The following is a 12,828-nucleotide window of genomic DNA, read 5'->3' as shown; positions in this document are numbered from 1 at the left end:
TCAATATAATCTGACTTTCACCGCCAAAGGCTAAAATTACTCAGCTCTTAAGAAATAAATGTGTTGAGTTTATTTTGAAAAAAAAAAACTATTATAATGATTATACCAGTATGCTTTAATGCGGTATTTAACAATGGAATTCTTCAGCTATTTCTTAAGACCACAAAGTCTATACACATGCTAAAACAAATTTCAATCACAGAGGATGAATGAGGAGATGCAGGGGATTTTTGAAGTCATGTGATCAACTTTAAAAGAGAAAATTTGATCAGCCTTCAGCTTTGGAAATTTCTGCTGTTCCTCTCAGGCCTGTCATGAATTAGCACATCATGGAGACAATTCAGTGATGCAGAGTGCTGCTCCCTCAATGGTGATGGCCAGCAGCCAAAAGAACGAGACAAGAGATCAATACGACAGCCCCTTTCAAGCCACGCCTAAAGGATCTTCTTTTTCCCACTGGGTCTTACTTCTCACAGCCTTCCATGTTCCAACAGTAGTAGCATGGGAAGAACACAACTTTCTTTAACATAATGGTTTTTTGTTGAATACCTATCCAAACCAAAGCAGAAGGTCTGTCTTGTGGATAGATTCAGCATATTGCCAGTATCTATTTATGCAAAGAGAAAGACTGAAAGTGAATCAACTACTCTGTCTAGCTTGTAGGAAAAAAAGTAGACCCAGAAAAATATCTTACTATTTAAATATTAGAATCTGAAGTTTACTATTATTATTTTATTATATCTTCATCTTGTGGTGCTAAGTCTAAAGATCCAGGCATTATTCTGGTGATGTGATTCAGATTGGAACTGAGGTTGCTGCAGCCACAATGTAGAGTACTGACCACTATACAATCACGGTGAGTCACACACTGAACTCCCACCCACCTAAGCTCTCTTTCCACTCCTCTCTTTCCTGCTATTCCCCTGGGGCACTCAGGAATTTTCCTGTCTCCCTCTTCTGTTCTCTCTCTGTCTCTGTGTCTCTTTAACTCTTTTCTCTTTCCTTCCCTCCCCCTTCCCTTTCTAATAAAACTACACACTAAACTCTTTCTGACTGGCATGTTTGTCCCTCTGCCTCAGTCAACCTTGCCCGACATGGCATCAGCCAAGTTTCCTCTTGCTTTTTATCATAACATTAAGGATTAAAGCAATGTCTTTGTGCATGATGTTTCCCCCAAACTACAAAGCATAGTGCTGTTTTCTATTGTTGTGATGAAATACCTAACTAAAGGAATGTAAGGGAGAATGGTTTATTCTGGTTTACAGTTTAAATACATCCTTTCTTTGAGTTATAGAGATGATTTGACAACAATAGGAAGAGTGTCACAGTGAATCCACAACCGATAGGCAGAGACCTGGGATCAGGGACCTGCGCTGCCCACATTTAGAGTAAGACATCCAGACTGATTGCCCTTTTTCACCATAGACTTGGATGAGAAGAGTGAACAATAACCGGAGTGATTCCCTCTTGGTGTCTTCAGACTCAGTCAATATGATGGCTAATTCTGGTTGTCAACTTCACTGGATATGTAATAAACAAAGAGACATGTCCCTGGATATATGGTCTTTAGATTAGGCTAATTCACTGGGAAGACCCATGCTGACTGCTGGAGTGAATGTGAAAGAGAAAGTGAATTGGGTACCAGCATTCTCTTGCCCCTGATTAGTGACTGTGAACATGCATGTTTAGTCTCTCACTCCTGCCCCCTCTCACTCCTGTCACCATGCCTTTCCTACCTGCTGCCATGATAGACTTCACTGTGAACTACAGTATAACATAAGCACTTCCTTCCTTAAGTTGTGTCAGACCACTGTTTTCTCACAAGAAAGTAACTAATACACCAAATTCTCAAGATTACAGGGTAAGAAAGCCAGTGTTTTTGCCAAAACATTGCATAAATGACCCTTAGCCCAATTCCCTGTACCTGTGTGAACCCTCATAAGCTAGGATGCCACTGAGCATATTTCTTTCAGCTCCCAGCAGCATGGTCTACTAAGTTGTAACTGTAGCACTTCCCTAGTCTGAGTTCTGAACTCTCCCATATTCCCCCTTAAAACCACATTTAGCACCGCATTTGGGTTACCAATTTGTTTGTCTTAGTTTTTTTTTTTTCTATTGTAATAAAATACATGAAAAAAGCAGCTTAAGGAATGAAGGGTTTACTCTTTTTATTGGTTCAAGAGGATTCCACTGTGGCAGGAAAGATGTGCTGGCAGGCAAGGAAGGAACAGTGGCAAGAGAAGCTTGTCACATTGCATCCACAATCAAGAAGCAGAGAGTGATGAATGTTCATACACATCTAGCCTTTTCCTTTTATTCACATTTTCCATTTTAACCTAGAAAATGGTGCTTCTCACACTTGGTGTGTAGTGGTGGGGGAGTGTCTTATTAATTCTGTTAACCTAATCTCCATAATGTTTTACCGACATTCCAAAATTTTTTTCTCCCACGCGATTTTTGATTCTGCAAAGTTCATAATGAGTATAAATAACAGATACTCCAGTACTTGAAATCATTTTTAAAACTATTACCTGTTTCCTAGTTTGATTTCTACCATGACAACTTGAGGAGGAAAGGTTATTCTCTCTTCCATGTTAGAGTCTATCATTGAGGGAAGTCAGGGCAGAAACTGAAAGCAGAAAGCCAAAGGGAGGAAGTGAAGGAAAACCGTGGAAGAACACTTCTTGCTCACTCATGGCTTGTCCAACTCTCTTTTCTATATGACCAAGGACTACTTTGCCAAAGGTGGCAGAGCTAACAATGGGCCTCTACAGTCTTGTCTTCAGGCTAATCTGAAGGAAGTACTTGTTTTTTCAATTGACTTTTACTCTTCCTGGATGACTTGATCTTGTATCAAGATGACAAACAAATAGACATACAACAAACAAACAAAAACAATTAACTAGCACAAAGTGTTTTGCAAAAATTCAGAGAAAAGCCAGAACTAATTCTAGATATAATGGTTATAAGAAGGAGTTTCTTAATTTAGATCAGGAAATGAATGTACATGCTTAAAAAAACCCAAAACACAAACAAACAAACAAAAACCTTACAACTTACTGGAAGATATAGTCTCTAATAAAGGAGAGCTGAACTCAGGAACTCTAAATAGAATCAAGACAAAAATAGAAAAACATTTAACATATTTTTCTTTTACTAAAACTTCCAAATATAGATTAATGACAAAGATAAGATTGGAAACTTATGGGGAATCCAATTACATGTTTAAAGCATAAACTTGAATAGTAGGACAAGACTCAGCATGAATTGAAGGGATTATTAGAATTGATAAGCATGCAGGTGAATATTGAGAAGGAGAAAATGTTAATCCAGTTTAATGGTAAACTTGCTTAGGGACCATTAGCCACCAAGGAAGAGCTGTCTAGGTATTCTGCATTTATTGACATAGCTAATCTTCTTGCTTCCTCAGTAAGACAGATGTTTTTCTGATGAAGAAACTGAGGCCTGCATGTTTGAGGAGTTTGTGCAGGGCCATACACCCATGAGGACAAAAGTTGGATAAGAACTTGGAAGATGTGGGGCTGAAAAAGATCATTGACTAAGGCATTCCTTTTATCACAGTGAAAATAAACAATGAAGAATGTGTTTAGTGCTACCACTGAAAGACTCCCAAGAGACCCCAAGAGTTTGGAGCCTGTCAGGGGGGAAGGCCCTTGCCCCCAGGAGACGAGACCAGACCACTGGATGCAAGTACAAGAGGTTATTTATTGTTTACACAGGTACCTGTGGATGCTTCAGTCTTTCGGGGGACTGAGCGTGCCAAGGTTAAAACTCAGGCAGTTTATATAGGGTTGGGGTGGCAAGAAGCAGGCTTACAGAAGCAGAAGCATGGTTACAGGGATTTCATCGTTTCATCTAAATGTAGCAGTTGTAGTTAACCAAGCACAGTTGGTTATTCGGGTTGGGCACAAAGAATACAAAGAATTCAGTTATGACTATCTCAGCATACTGGACACTGTCCTGCTGACCTTGCTTTGGTCCAAGCTGCAGACCGCAGATATCTGGTTGGCGTTGGATGAGAGCAGCACCTGGTTCCCTCCTGTACTTTTCTCATAACTTGACCTTGGCAAATTAGCATGAGCAATTTAAATAGGCAATAAGCATAGTGGGGGTCTTTCACCATGATAGGGTACTTTTATAGTTTTCAAATGAGGTATAGATTAGGGTTTGTTAGCAGAGGTCTCATGGGAAGTTCATACAGTCACTGTAATTTAAACATTCCCTTTGGTTATTATTGTCTTCATGGTTCTTAAATGTGTTAGAATGACATCTTTATAATTCTACCATGCAAATGCCCTTCATAATTGTGATTTTTTTAAATGTAATTAAACAATCCTACATTAGGCTGGTATTTACAAGCAGAAATAATATTTCTAGATGTCCCGCGCTACTGTCTCGCCAGCAAGAACGACGTGGCACATTCAGGATCCTTCTGCAGTAAAGCTTTAATGCATCTTGAGAGGGAGAGCATAAGCTTACAGAGAGGAGACCCCAAACATCCAAAACCCAACCCTTATATAGGTTTACAACCTTCGCCTCGGACATGTCACCTCCTGATTGGCTGCAGCCCATCGGCCCATATTACGCCACGGGAGAGGCAGAGGCCAAGGGAGGGAAAATCACCCTGCACCTGCGCACTGACTTGTTTACTCTCAACGCCAGCCGGATGCAGGCGCCATCTTGTAATGGAGAATGCAGGGACGGCTCCCTACATCTAGATATTTTTGCATATGACATATGCTTTAAAATTTTTAATTTGATCTGGGCAGTAGTAGCACATGCCTTTAATTCTAGCACTCATGAGGCAGAAACAGGTTGATCTCTGTGAGTTCAAAGCCAGCCTGGTGAATAGAGGGAGTTCTAGGACAGGTTCCAAAGCTACAGAGAAGTCCTGTCTCCAAAACAACAACAACAACAACAACAACAACAACAACAACAACAACATCCAAAAAAACAAGAAACAAAAACAAAACAAAACAAAAAACCAATCTCTCCATTTCTCTCCTCTTCTCTCTCTCTCTCTCTCTCTCTAGTTTGGGGCTGGAGAGATAGCTCATCAATTAAAAACACTTGCTACTCTTTCAGAGGGTTCAATTCCTTTCATCTTCATGACAGTTTACAAACTTCTGTAACTCCAATTTGAAGGGATCTAACTCCCTCTTCTGTCCTCCACAGTTTTGCATGAGAGAGTGAGCATGTGCATGCACACACATGCACACACACACACACACACACACACACAAACACACACACACCACATACATATATAATATGCAAAATATTCACACACATAAAATAATATGACAAAAAATTCTTACACCTGGCCTGTTATGTTAGAATTCAAATCTAAGGGGAACACTAAAAACAAAGAACAAACAAGAACCTATAAAACAAAACAAAAAAAACCTTAGCTATGAAGAATGTAAAATGTTGTACTACTTGACCTGCAATTTGTAAGCAGCTAAATACACTATAATGGAAAAATCACCTTCCACACTTGAGATTCTATTACAATTATCTAAACAGCCTTAGTACTTTCTTTTTAATGTGTAGAGTTTTGTATGGACATGCTTCTAACTCATTTTGGTATACCAGGGAGTGACAGGTAGGTTTTATGAAGTTTATCTAGTTAAGTCACTGCCAAACTGTCTTCCCAAGTGGCTTTATCATTTTGTAGGCTAACCAGCAATGAAGAAGAATTTCTCTCACTCTATGCAAGTGGCAGCATTTGATACCATCTGGAACTTTTTAAAGGACAATGGTTGATTTGCCTCACAGTCAATATTAAATAAATTATGGTTAAATAGTGAGATTTATTTTATCCATTAAAATCATAGATTTGAAAACAGTCTAAAGATACTACATGAAGTAATTGTGTATGCATGTGGTGGTTTACGTATGTAGTTTATATCTCAGCATTGGGAAGTAGAAGCAGTATGGCCAGAACATAAAGTCCCACCTGGTCTACAAAAGGAGTTGGAGACACTTGGGCTAGTGACATTTTGAATTATAGAACTCATAAAGAAAATAATGTTCAACATAATATTTTTAAGTTCTTAAATGTGTGTAACCAATGTCCTAATTTTACAATGTAAATGGGTAAATATATTAGCACACACTGAACAAATATGCTAATAAAACTGATTCTCGTCTTCATTGCAAATATTGAAAAGATTATGAACTTAGTGCAGAAATCTTCTGCAGAGCCCAATTAATTCAACCATTGATGTCATGTCAGTTCACCAAGGACAAGGTATTTGTCATAGCTCTTCTGAAACTCTAACTCCTAACAAACTATCTTGGAATAGTTGGCCCAAAGTGAACAAATTAATGAGACTGGTTACATAAAGAATGTACAGATAAGATACTTTATATAGAATGTCATAAGTATGGTATTACTTTTTTTCATGTCATTTATACTCTAATCTGAATTGTGTTTAATGTAGCATTTTCCACTTTTTATGTTAAACTATAATAGCCTGAAAATATGCGATATTTCCTCATTTAATTTTTCCATTTCCTTCTATTCTACTGTGTGTGTGTGTGTGTGTGTGTGTGTGTGTGTGTGTGTGTGTGTTAGAGTTTATGGTCAGAAGTCTTGGTCAAATATTAAAATTGCAAATAAGTTCTTCTTTCTTACTTGTACTACTACAGCAAAAGAACAAGAGCTGCCAGTGTCTGAAAAGTTAATTAAACAAAACAGACAATTAATTACATCTTATTAACGTGTAAAAGGCCTGTGACAAATTGCCATAATTGCATGCTCTTATATATCCGAAGAGGTCAGACTACTTTAAAAAGTACGTCATTAATGGGAAACAAATGTATCTTCATGTGCTTGATAAGAATATTATAAACTGCATTATTTATGACACTTTGGAATACTTAATAATTTTAAGCTTTAAATTAAACTGCTCATTAAACTAGAGAGCCAGCACTAGTTCTTAAAATAGGACATAAAAGCCTACTGTGGCATAAGATAAATATGGAGGTCTAACTTTCCCTCATAATCTCTTTCTATATATAAGTCTATTTTTTTAAATGCCTGAGCCTCAGAGATGTGAAATTTGTCTTAATGTATCCTCAATAAAAATAGAATCCTTCCACTGAAGGTATTCATCCAAAGAAACACATGGTTCACTTCAGAGAGCCCTCAGTTACTCAGACCATGTGTATTCAGATAAGCAGTAGGCAAAGGAAATAAAAACAAAGTACACTGTTTATAGGACATCAAGAAAATATCAGGGCTCAATGTATTATAAGCTAGTCCTAATAGTGTTTTGTGGACTAAACATTCCACAAAAGCTAAGAGGAACACACAGTAACTAATGTAAGCAATTTAAAACAAGGAATGATTTGTAGTGTATTTCACATGCTGCAAATAATGTTATCATATAAATGTGCCTGGGTGTCATCAGTGAGAACCTGTCTCAGGGAGGGAACACCAGCAATGAAGTAATCATATAAAGGTGCCTGGGTGTCGTCAAAGGTTTCTGCTGGGGCAGAAACACCAGCAATGTTACTGAAGATGGTTCTGTCTCAGTGAACAGAGCCTGCTGGTCACTTGCGGCTCACAGAGAGGCTTCACCAGTTTTGGAGATTGTGTTTCTTCTCTTTGTAGAAGGATTTTTCTCATCACCTGTTTAAAATGTGAATGGCTGGTGAGCTCAGTACACCAAAGCAGCATGTCTAGGAACTGCAAAGGCTGATGGCTATAGGGAAACAGATGAGAAGGTCAATTCACCGCTTCAGCCTTGTGCAAGCTCATCCCAGTAGTAGTAGGCTGTGCTAACAGACACCCTCAGAGACACACTTCCTGTCTTAACCTGTTCAAGGGAGATAATCTGCATATCTGAATGTTTGTGTTCCATTTCAACATGATTTTCACAAAACTAATTTCTCTTTTAAAAAAATAGTTTTCTACATCATTTCCCCCTTTCTCTGCCCATATATTAGACTCATGCCAGATGACAGGATTTATATACCAACTACTGGAAGGTGCTAGGGTCTGCTAAAGGTCTAATACACAAAAATCATAAAAATAACAGCAATATTTGAACATGACTTTGAGTCATGAGATGACAAATACCAGAAAATTTCAGCTTAAGCTATGGACAGTGTATGATGAGGCTTTAAAAAATATACCTAGATAATGGCCTCTGTGTAACGAGTATGGTTTTTCCTCCCACCACCAGTCTTGTCCCGCCGCCACGCCAGCCCCAAATAACACACAGAGACTCTGTATATGATATAATTCTGTTGGCCAGGTAGTACTAGTTTCTTATCGGCTAGCTCTGTCTTAATTATTAACCCATTTCTATGTATTTCCACGTGGTCTTACCAGTGAGAGGCGGCTGGTGGTTCTATTCTCTCCAGATTCTCCATCTTGACTCCTTACTACTTCCTCTTTCCTCCTTGTCTCCTAGTCCCGCCTATCTTACTTTCCTATTGGCCAATAGTGCTTTATTCATTAACCAGTATGAGAAACATATACACAATGACATCTCCCATCATCTCCTCTTTTCTGTCTAAAATAAAAAGAAGGGTTTTAACCTTAACATAGCAAAATATATAACACAACAGTTATAAAGTAAGAATCACAGTTAACAATATTTAGTTCATTAACATTTAGCAAGTCTAAAGGAAACTATTTTATCACATATCCTATATTTGTGAATCTAAAATCCTATATGTAACTTATCTTTAAAACTAACTAAGGAAAATTATAACCATAACTATTTGTCTTCAACTCCTTTAAATACCACTGAAGGATAGTATATAAACTCTAGAATTGACAGAGACAACTCACTGCCTGGTAACCCGAAGTTCTTTTGTAATCTTCCATCTTCAGCCCATAGGCCATAGTGTGTCTGGCAGACTCTTCAGCAAAGCAGGAAACTTTAAAATGTCTTCTGGATTGGCAGTTTGTCAGTCACTTTTCTGTGTCCTGCAGACTGTCTGGCAGACTCTTCCATGAAGCAGGAACTCTGTAGCAATGTCCATCTTGAATCAGCAGTCACTTTTCTGTGGGTCCTGCATGTCCAGTTTATACAACATAAAGTCAAGCAGTCCAGACAAGAGCAGTGTCTTGTCCAAATGGCTAGTCTTGCCATATTGGAGGCAAACTCCATCATGAGTTTCTTCAATGTCCATCTTCCTTTCTGACGCAGGTGGTGTTGCCAGGAACAATTATGTCTCACTGTCAAGAAAAACCCTAAACCATTTTAAATGTCATATTCTGTAGATCTTTGAAAGGTTTGAAGAATGCCTATCCATCTCAAATACATCTCTGTATATCCAGAAAACCTAACTAACTTAACTATAAGTTTTGACTATAATAGGTAACTATCTATAATCTGCACAAAATTATACATTACATTTCTAAATGAACTATAAAAACACAATATACCTAAATAAGAGGAGAAATATACATATCATAAAATTGACATTAAATTGTATCAATAAATGAATATCCATTCCAAAACAAAGTATCCATTTCTATACCATAATCCCCTTTTTACCTTTAAAAAGAGATTGGTTGTGGTCATTAACCATTTATAACCAAGCCCAGTTAAATGAAAATAAACATTTATAAACAATATTTGGGAATTTGGGCATCATTGTTTCCAAACTGCTTCTTATTGATAGGGGGCACTGTCATGGGGATATCCTAAGAAGATGAAGAAATCCTGGCTGCAGTCTGCAAGACTGCTTTCTTTAAGCTGCTTTGAATGTTGGATCACCAGGAACTTTGTTTTAGGGGGTCTGGCTTGATCAAACCATATTAGTTTGGAAGGAATCCACAGCTTTTTATTTTCTGTGGAAACAAAAATAGAAATTCTTTTTTCTAGTAACTTGTCCTTAGACTTAAATTTTTGAGTCAAAGCATTTTTTAAATATATAAATTGAATTAATCCAGCAGTATTTGTTTTATCAGTTGTTGCCATTTTATCAGCAGTCAAACTATTTAAAGACAACAGAATAGCATATAGCATCCATAATTTTTTTTTGCTTTTCATCTTTACGTGGCTTTTTATTATTTTGGTTTTTTTTATTATTATTTTGAGACAGGTTTTCTCTGTGTATCTCTTATCTGTCCTGAAATTTACTCTGCATACCAGGTTTACTTTGAAATCACAAGAGATCTGCTGGAATTAAAGGCATGTGCAGCCACACCCATCTGTTCTCTGTCTTTTAAAAACCATTTTGTTTTTTTCTCTCCCAAGCCTATGTATTTTTTTAAAACACACTATAAACCCTTAGAGGTTTTTTGTAATATGAATTTGTCTTTACTGTAAATCTTTATCTTTTTTCTAGCCACGAGTCTTTTATCAGGTAAACAACAACATTGCTAAAATGAAAGTCTTTGTTGTTTCTGCCACGGTTTATCGAAGATGGTGGCGGCTATTTTACCGCTAGCAAATAGAGCTGTGGTCACTGCCTTAGTCTACGGGCAGCAAACATCAGGTTGCCGGCTTGGAGATGTGGTCACTGCCATTGCCAGCTCTGATACACATCAATAAATTGTTAGCAGTGCTTTTTTAAAGCCATGCGGTTTTTTGCCGCTTATGCTGAGTCAGGAATCTTCCCTTAAAGGAGCCGTGCAAATATCTGCTTGTCTCTCGCAAAGCAGAGTTTAACCAAGAAAAATGCTGCTACCAAGAAACCTTGCTTGTCTCTGTTCTTTTGTTTTTAAAACCCTTTTTTAAGTTTGTTAAATTTTAAGTGGAAGTTCTTATTAGCCACGTGGTTGCCATTTGTAAGGAGTATGGTTTTTTTTCTGCCCGCTGACAAGTCTTGTCCTGCCACCGCGCCAGCCCCAAATAACACACAGAGACTCTGTATATGATATAATTCTGTTGGCCAGGTAGTACTAGTTTCTTATCGGCTAGCTCTGTCTTAATTATTAACCCATTTCTATGTATTTCCACGTGGTCTTACCAGTGAGAGGCGGCTGGTGGTTCTATTCTCTCCAGATTCTCCATCTTGACTCCTTACTACTTCCTCTTTCCTCCTTGTCTCCTAATCCCGCCTATCTTACTTTCCTATTGGCCAACAGTGCTTTATTCATTAACCAGTATGAGAAACATATATAGAATGACATCTCCCATTACCTCTGAGGTTAGGAAGGTAACTGGCAAAATATTATAATATTATATCACATTCCTGGGCATGACCATTTCAACATTCCAGAAAAATGACTTTGGCATACTAAGAAATCCTTTATTATGAGAACATAGATTAAGTTACTTGCCTAAATGTACAGAACATTATTATAAATTGTTAAACGATAAATATGTTTTCTTCAGAAAGTCTTCTTATATACTTTTAATTCAGCACTTGGCTAAAGTATGTTTCTAATGTGATCATGTGTTCCATACATTAATAGTTGTATACATTTTCATTCTAGGAAAGACTGTCATTTTTATTTTTTTAATGCAGTTTAATATTTTAAAGTCAAAATACTAAGTTTTAGAGAGGTCAATATAACACTTATTTTCATTGTTTGTTTTACTGTATGAGGAATTGATCCTAATACACACTGCTTAAGTACTTTGCCACTGAGCCTCAACACTTTCTTAGTTTCATTTTGAGGCAGGATCTAATTAGATCAGTCACTTTATCCTTAAATTGATTCTATAGCCAAGCAGATTTTGAATTCAGAATTCTTTTGTCTCAGCCTCCTGTGTAGCTAGGAATATATGTGTGTGGTCCCAGGCCTGACTAAGCACCTGCTTTGCAGAGCAGAAGTCCATGTAACTTAGAGGCAGATTTTGATTTGGTGTAACCTATGTGGTTTATTTAAGTCAGGTGTATTCACTTTCTTTGGATATGGCAGCTCTAAGCACAGTTGGATGTAAACCAGGAATAAGGTTCAGAAAAACTAATGCAGCTGTCCATAGCTAGGATATGGAATCAAGGATTCCAACACTAAGATTAAATGAACTAAGTCATTTCATAGTAGTTTGTTGACATAGTCATGCTTGGAAACAAATATTTCCAGTTGTTTTCTCTGAAATCACAGATTGACTGAATTCATTTTCAATAAATTATCTGCTAAATATTGAAATCTGAGTAACAATAAGCCTGAGAGTAATTTTTTGATAAAGAAATACCTTCCTATGGAGAAGGTGTCTAATTGATCCCAGTAATTAGACTATTACAAAAGTGCTTTCTCTTCAGTCAATCAACAAATCACTCTCGAGCACAGGTGCCTCAAGGAACTGAAGTGTTGTGATAGAAGATGTCAAAAAATATAGCCAAGGGTTGAGATTTAATAATACTTATATTTTATGATTCAATGGAAAAAATTTAGGTGGAACCTTTCATTTTTTATTTTTCCCTTCTTTTCAGTCTACAAATTTGTGCTGATGAGGGATCACTTGACTACTATGTCATTTCAATTCAGATCTTTAATTTAATCTGAAGCAACAGTAGATTGACTGTAGTAGAAAACCATTGGCAAACATCAGTAGAGAAAGATATTTTCATATGACAGATTTTCCTCCCAATAACTTAGGCACCATTAGGAGTCCACTGACTGTATTTTGAATACTTTTTACTTCACAGATACAAGGTTTAGGAATGGACTTGTCTATAGCTGCTAAGGAAACAGAATGATGACAGCTACATTTTTTAATGAATTGCTTAATGTATTTTTCTAGCTACTGGGACACTAGCCTATAATTTAAAAATAAGACCTTTTGTATGTATCTCTCAAAAGAAGACAAATACTACAAAATTACATTTGTTTTGTTTGTTTGCAGATGTATGTGTGTTATGTATCTGCATGTTTTGAAGTTAGAG

Source organism: Phodopus roborovskii, unplaced genomic scaffold (genome assembly GCF_943737965.1).
Source record: "Phodopus roborovskii unplaced genomic scaffold, PHOROB, whole genome shotgun sequence".
Taxonomy (NCBI): Eukaryota; Metazoa; Chordata; class Mammalia; order Rodentia; family Cricetidae; genus Phodopus; species Phodopus roborovskii.
This window is presented reverse-complemented; position numbering follows the sequence as displayed.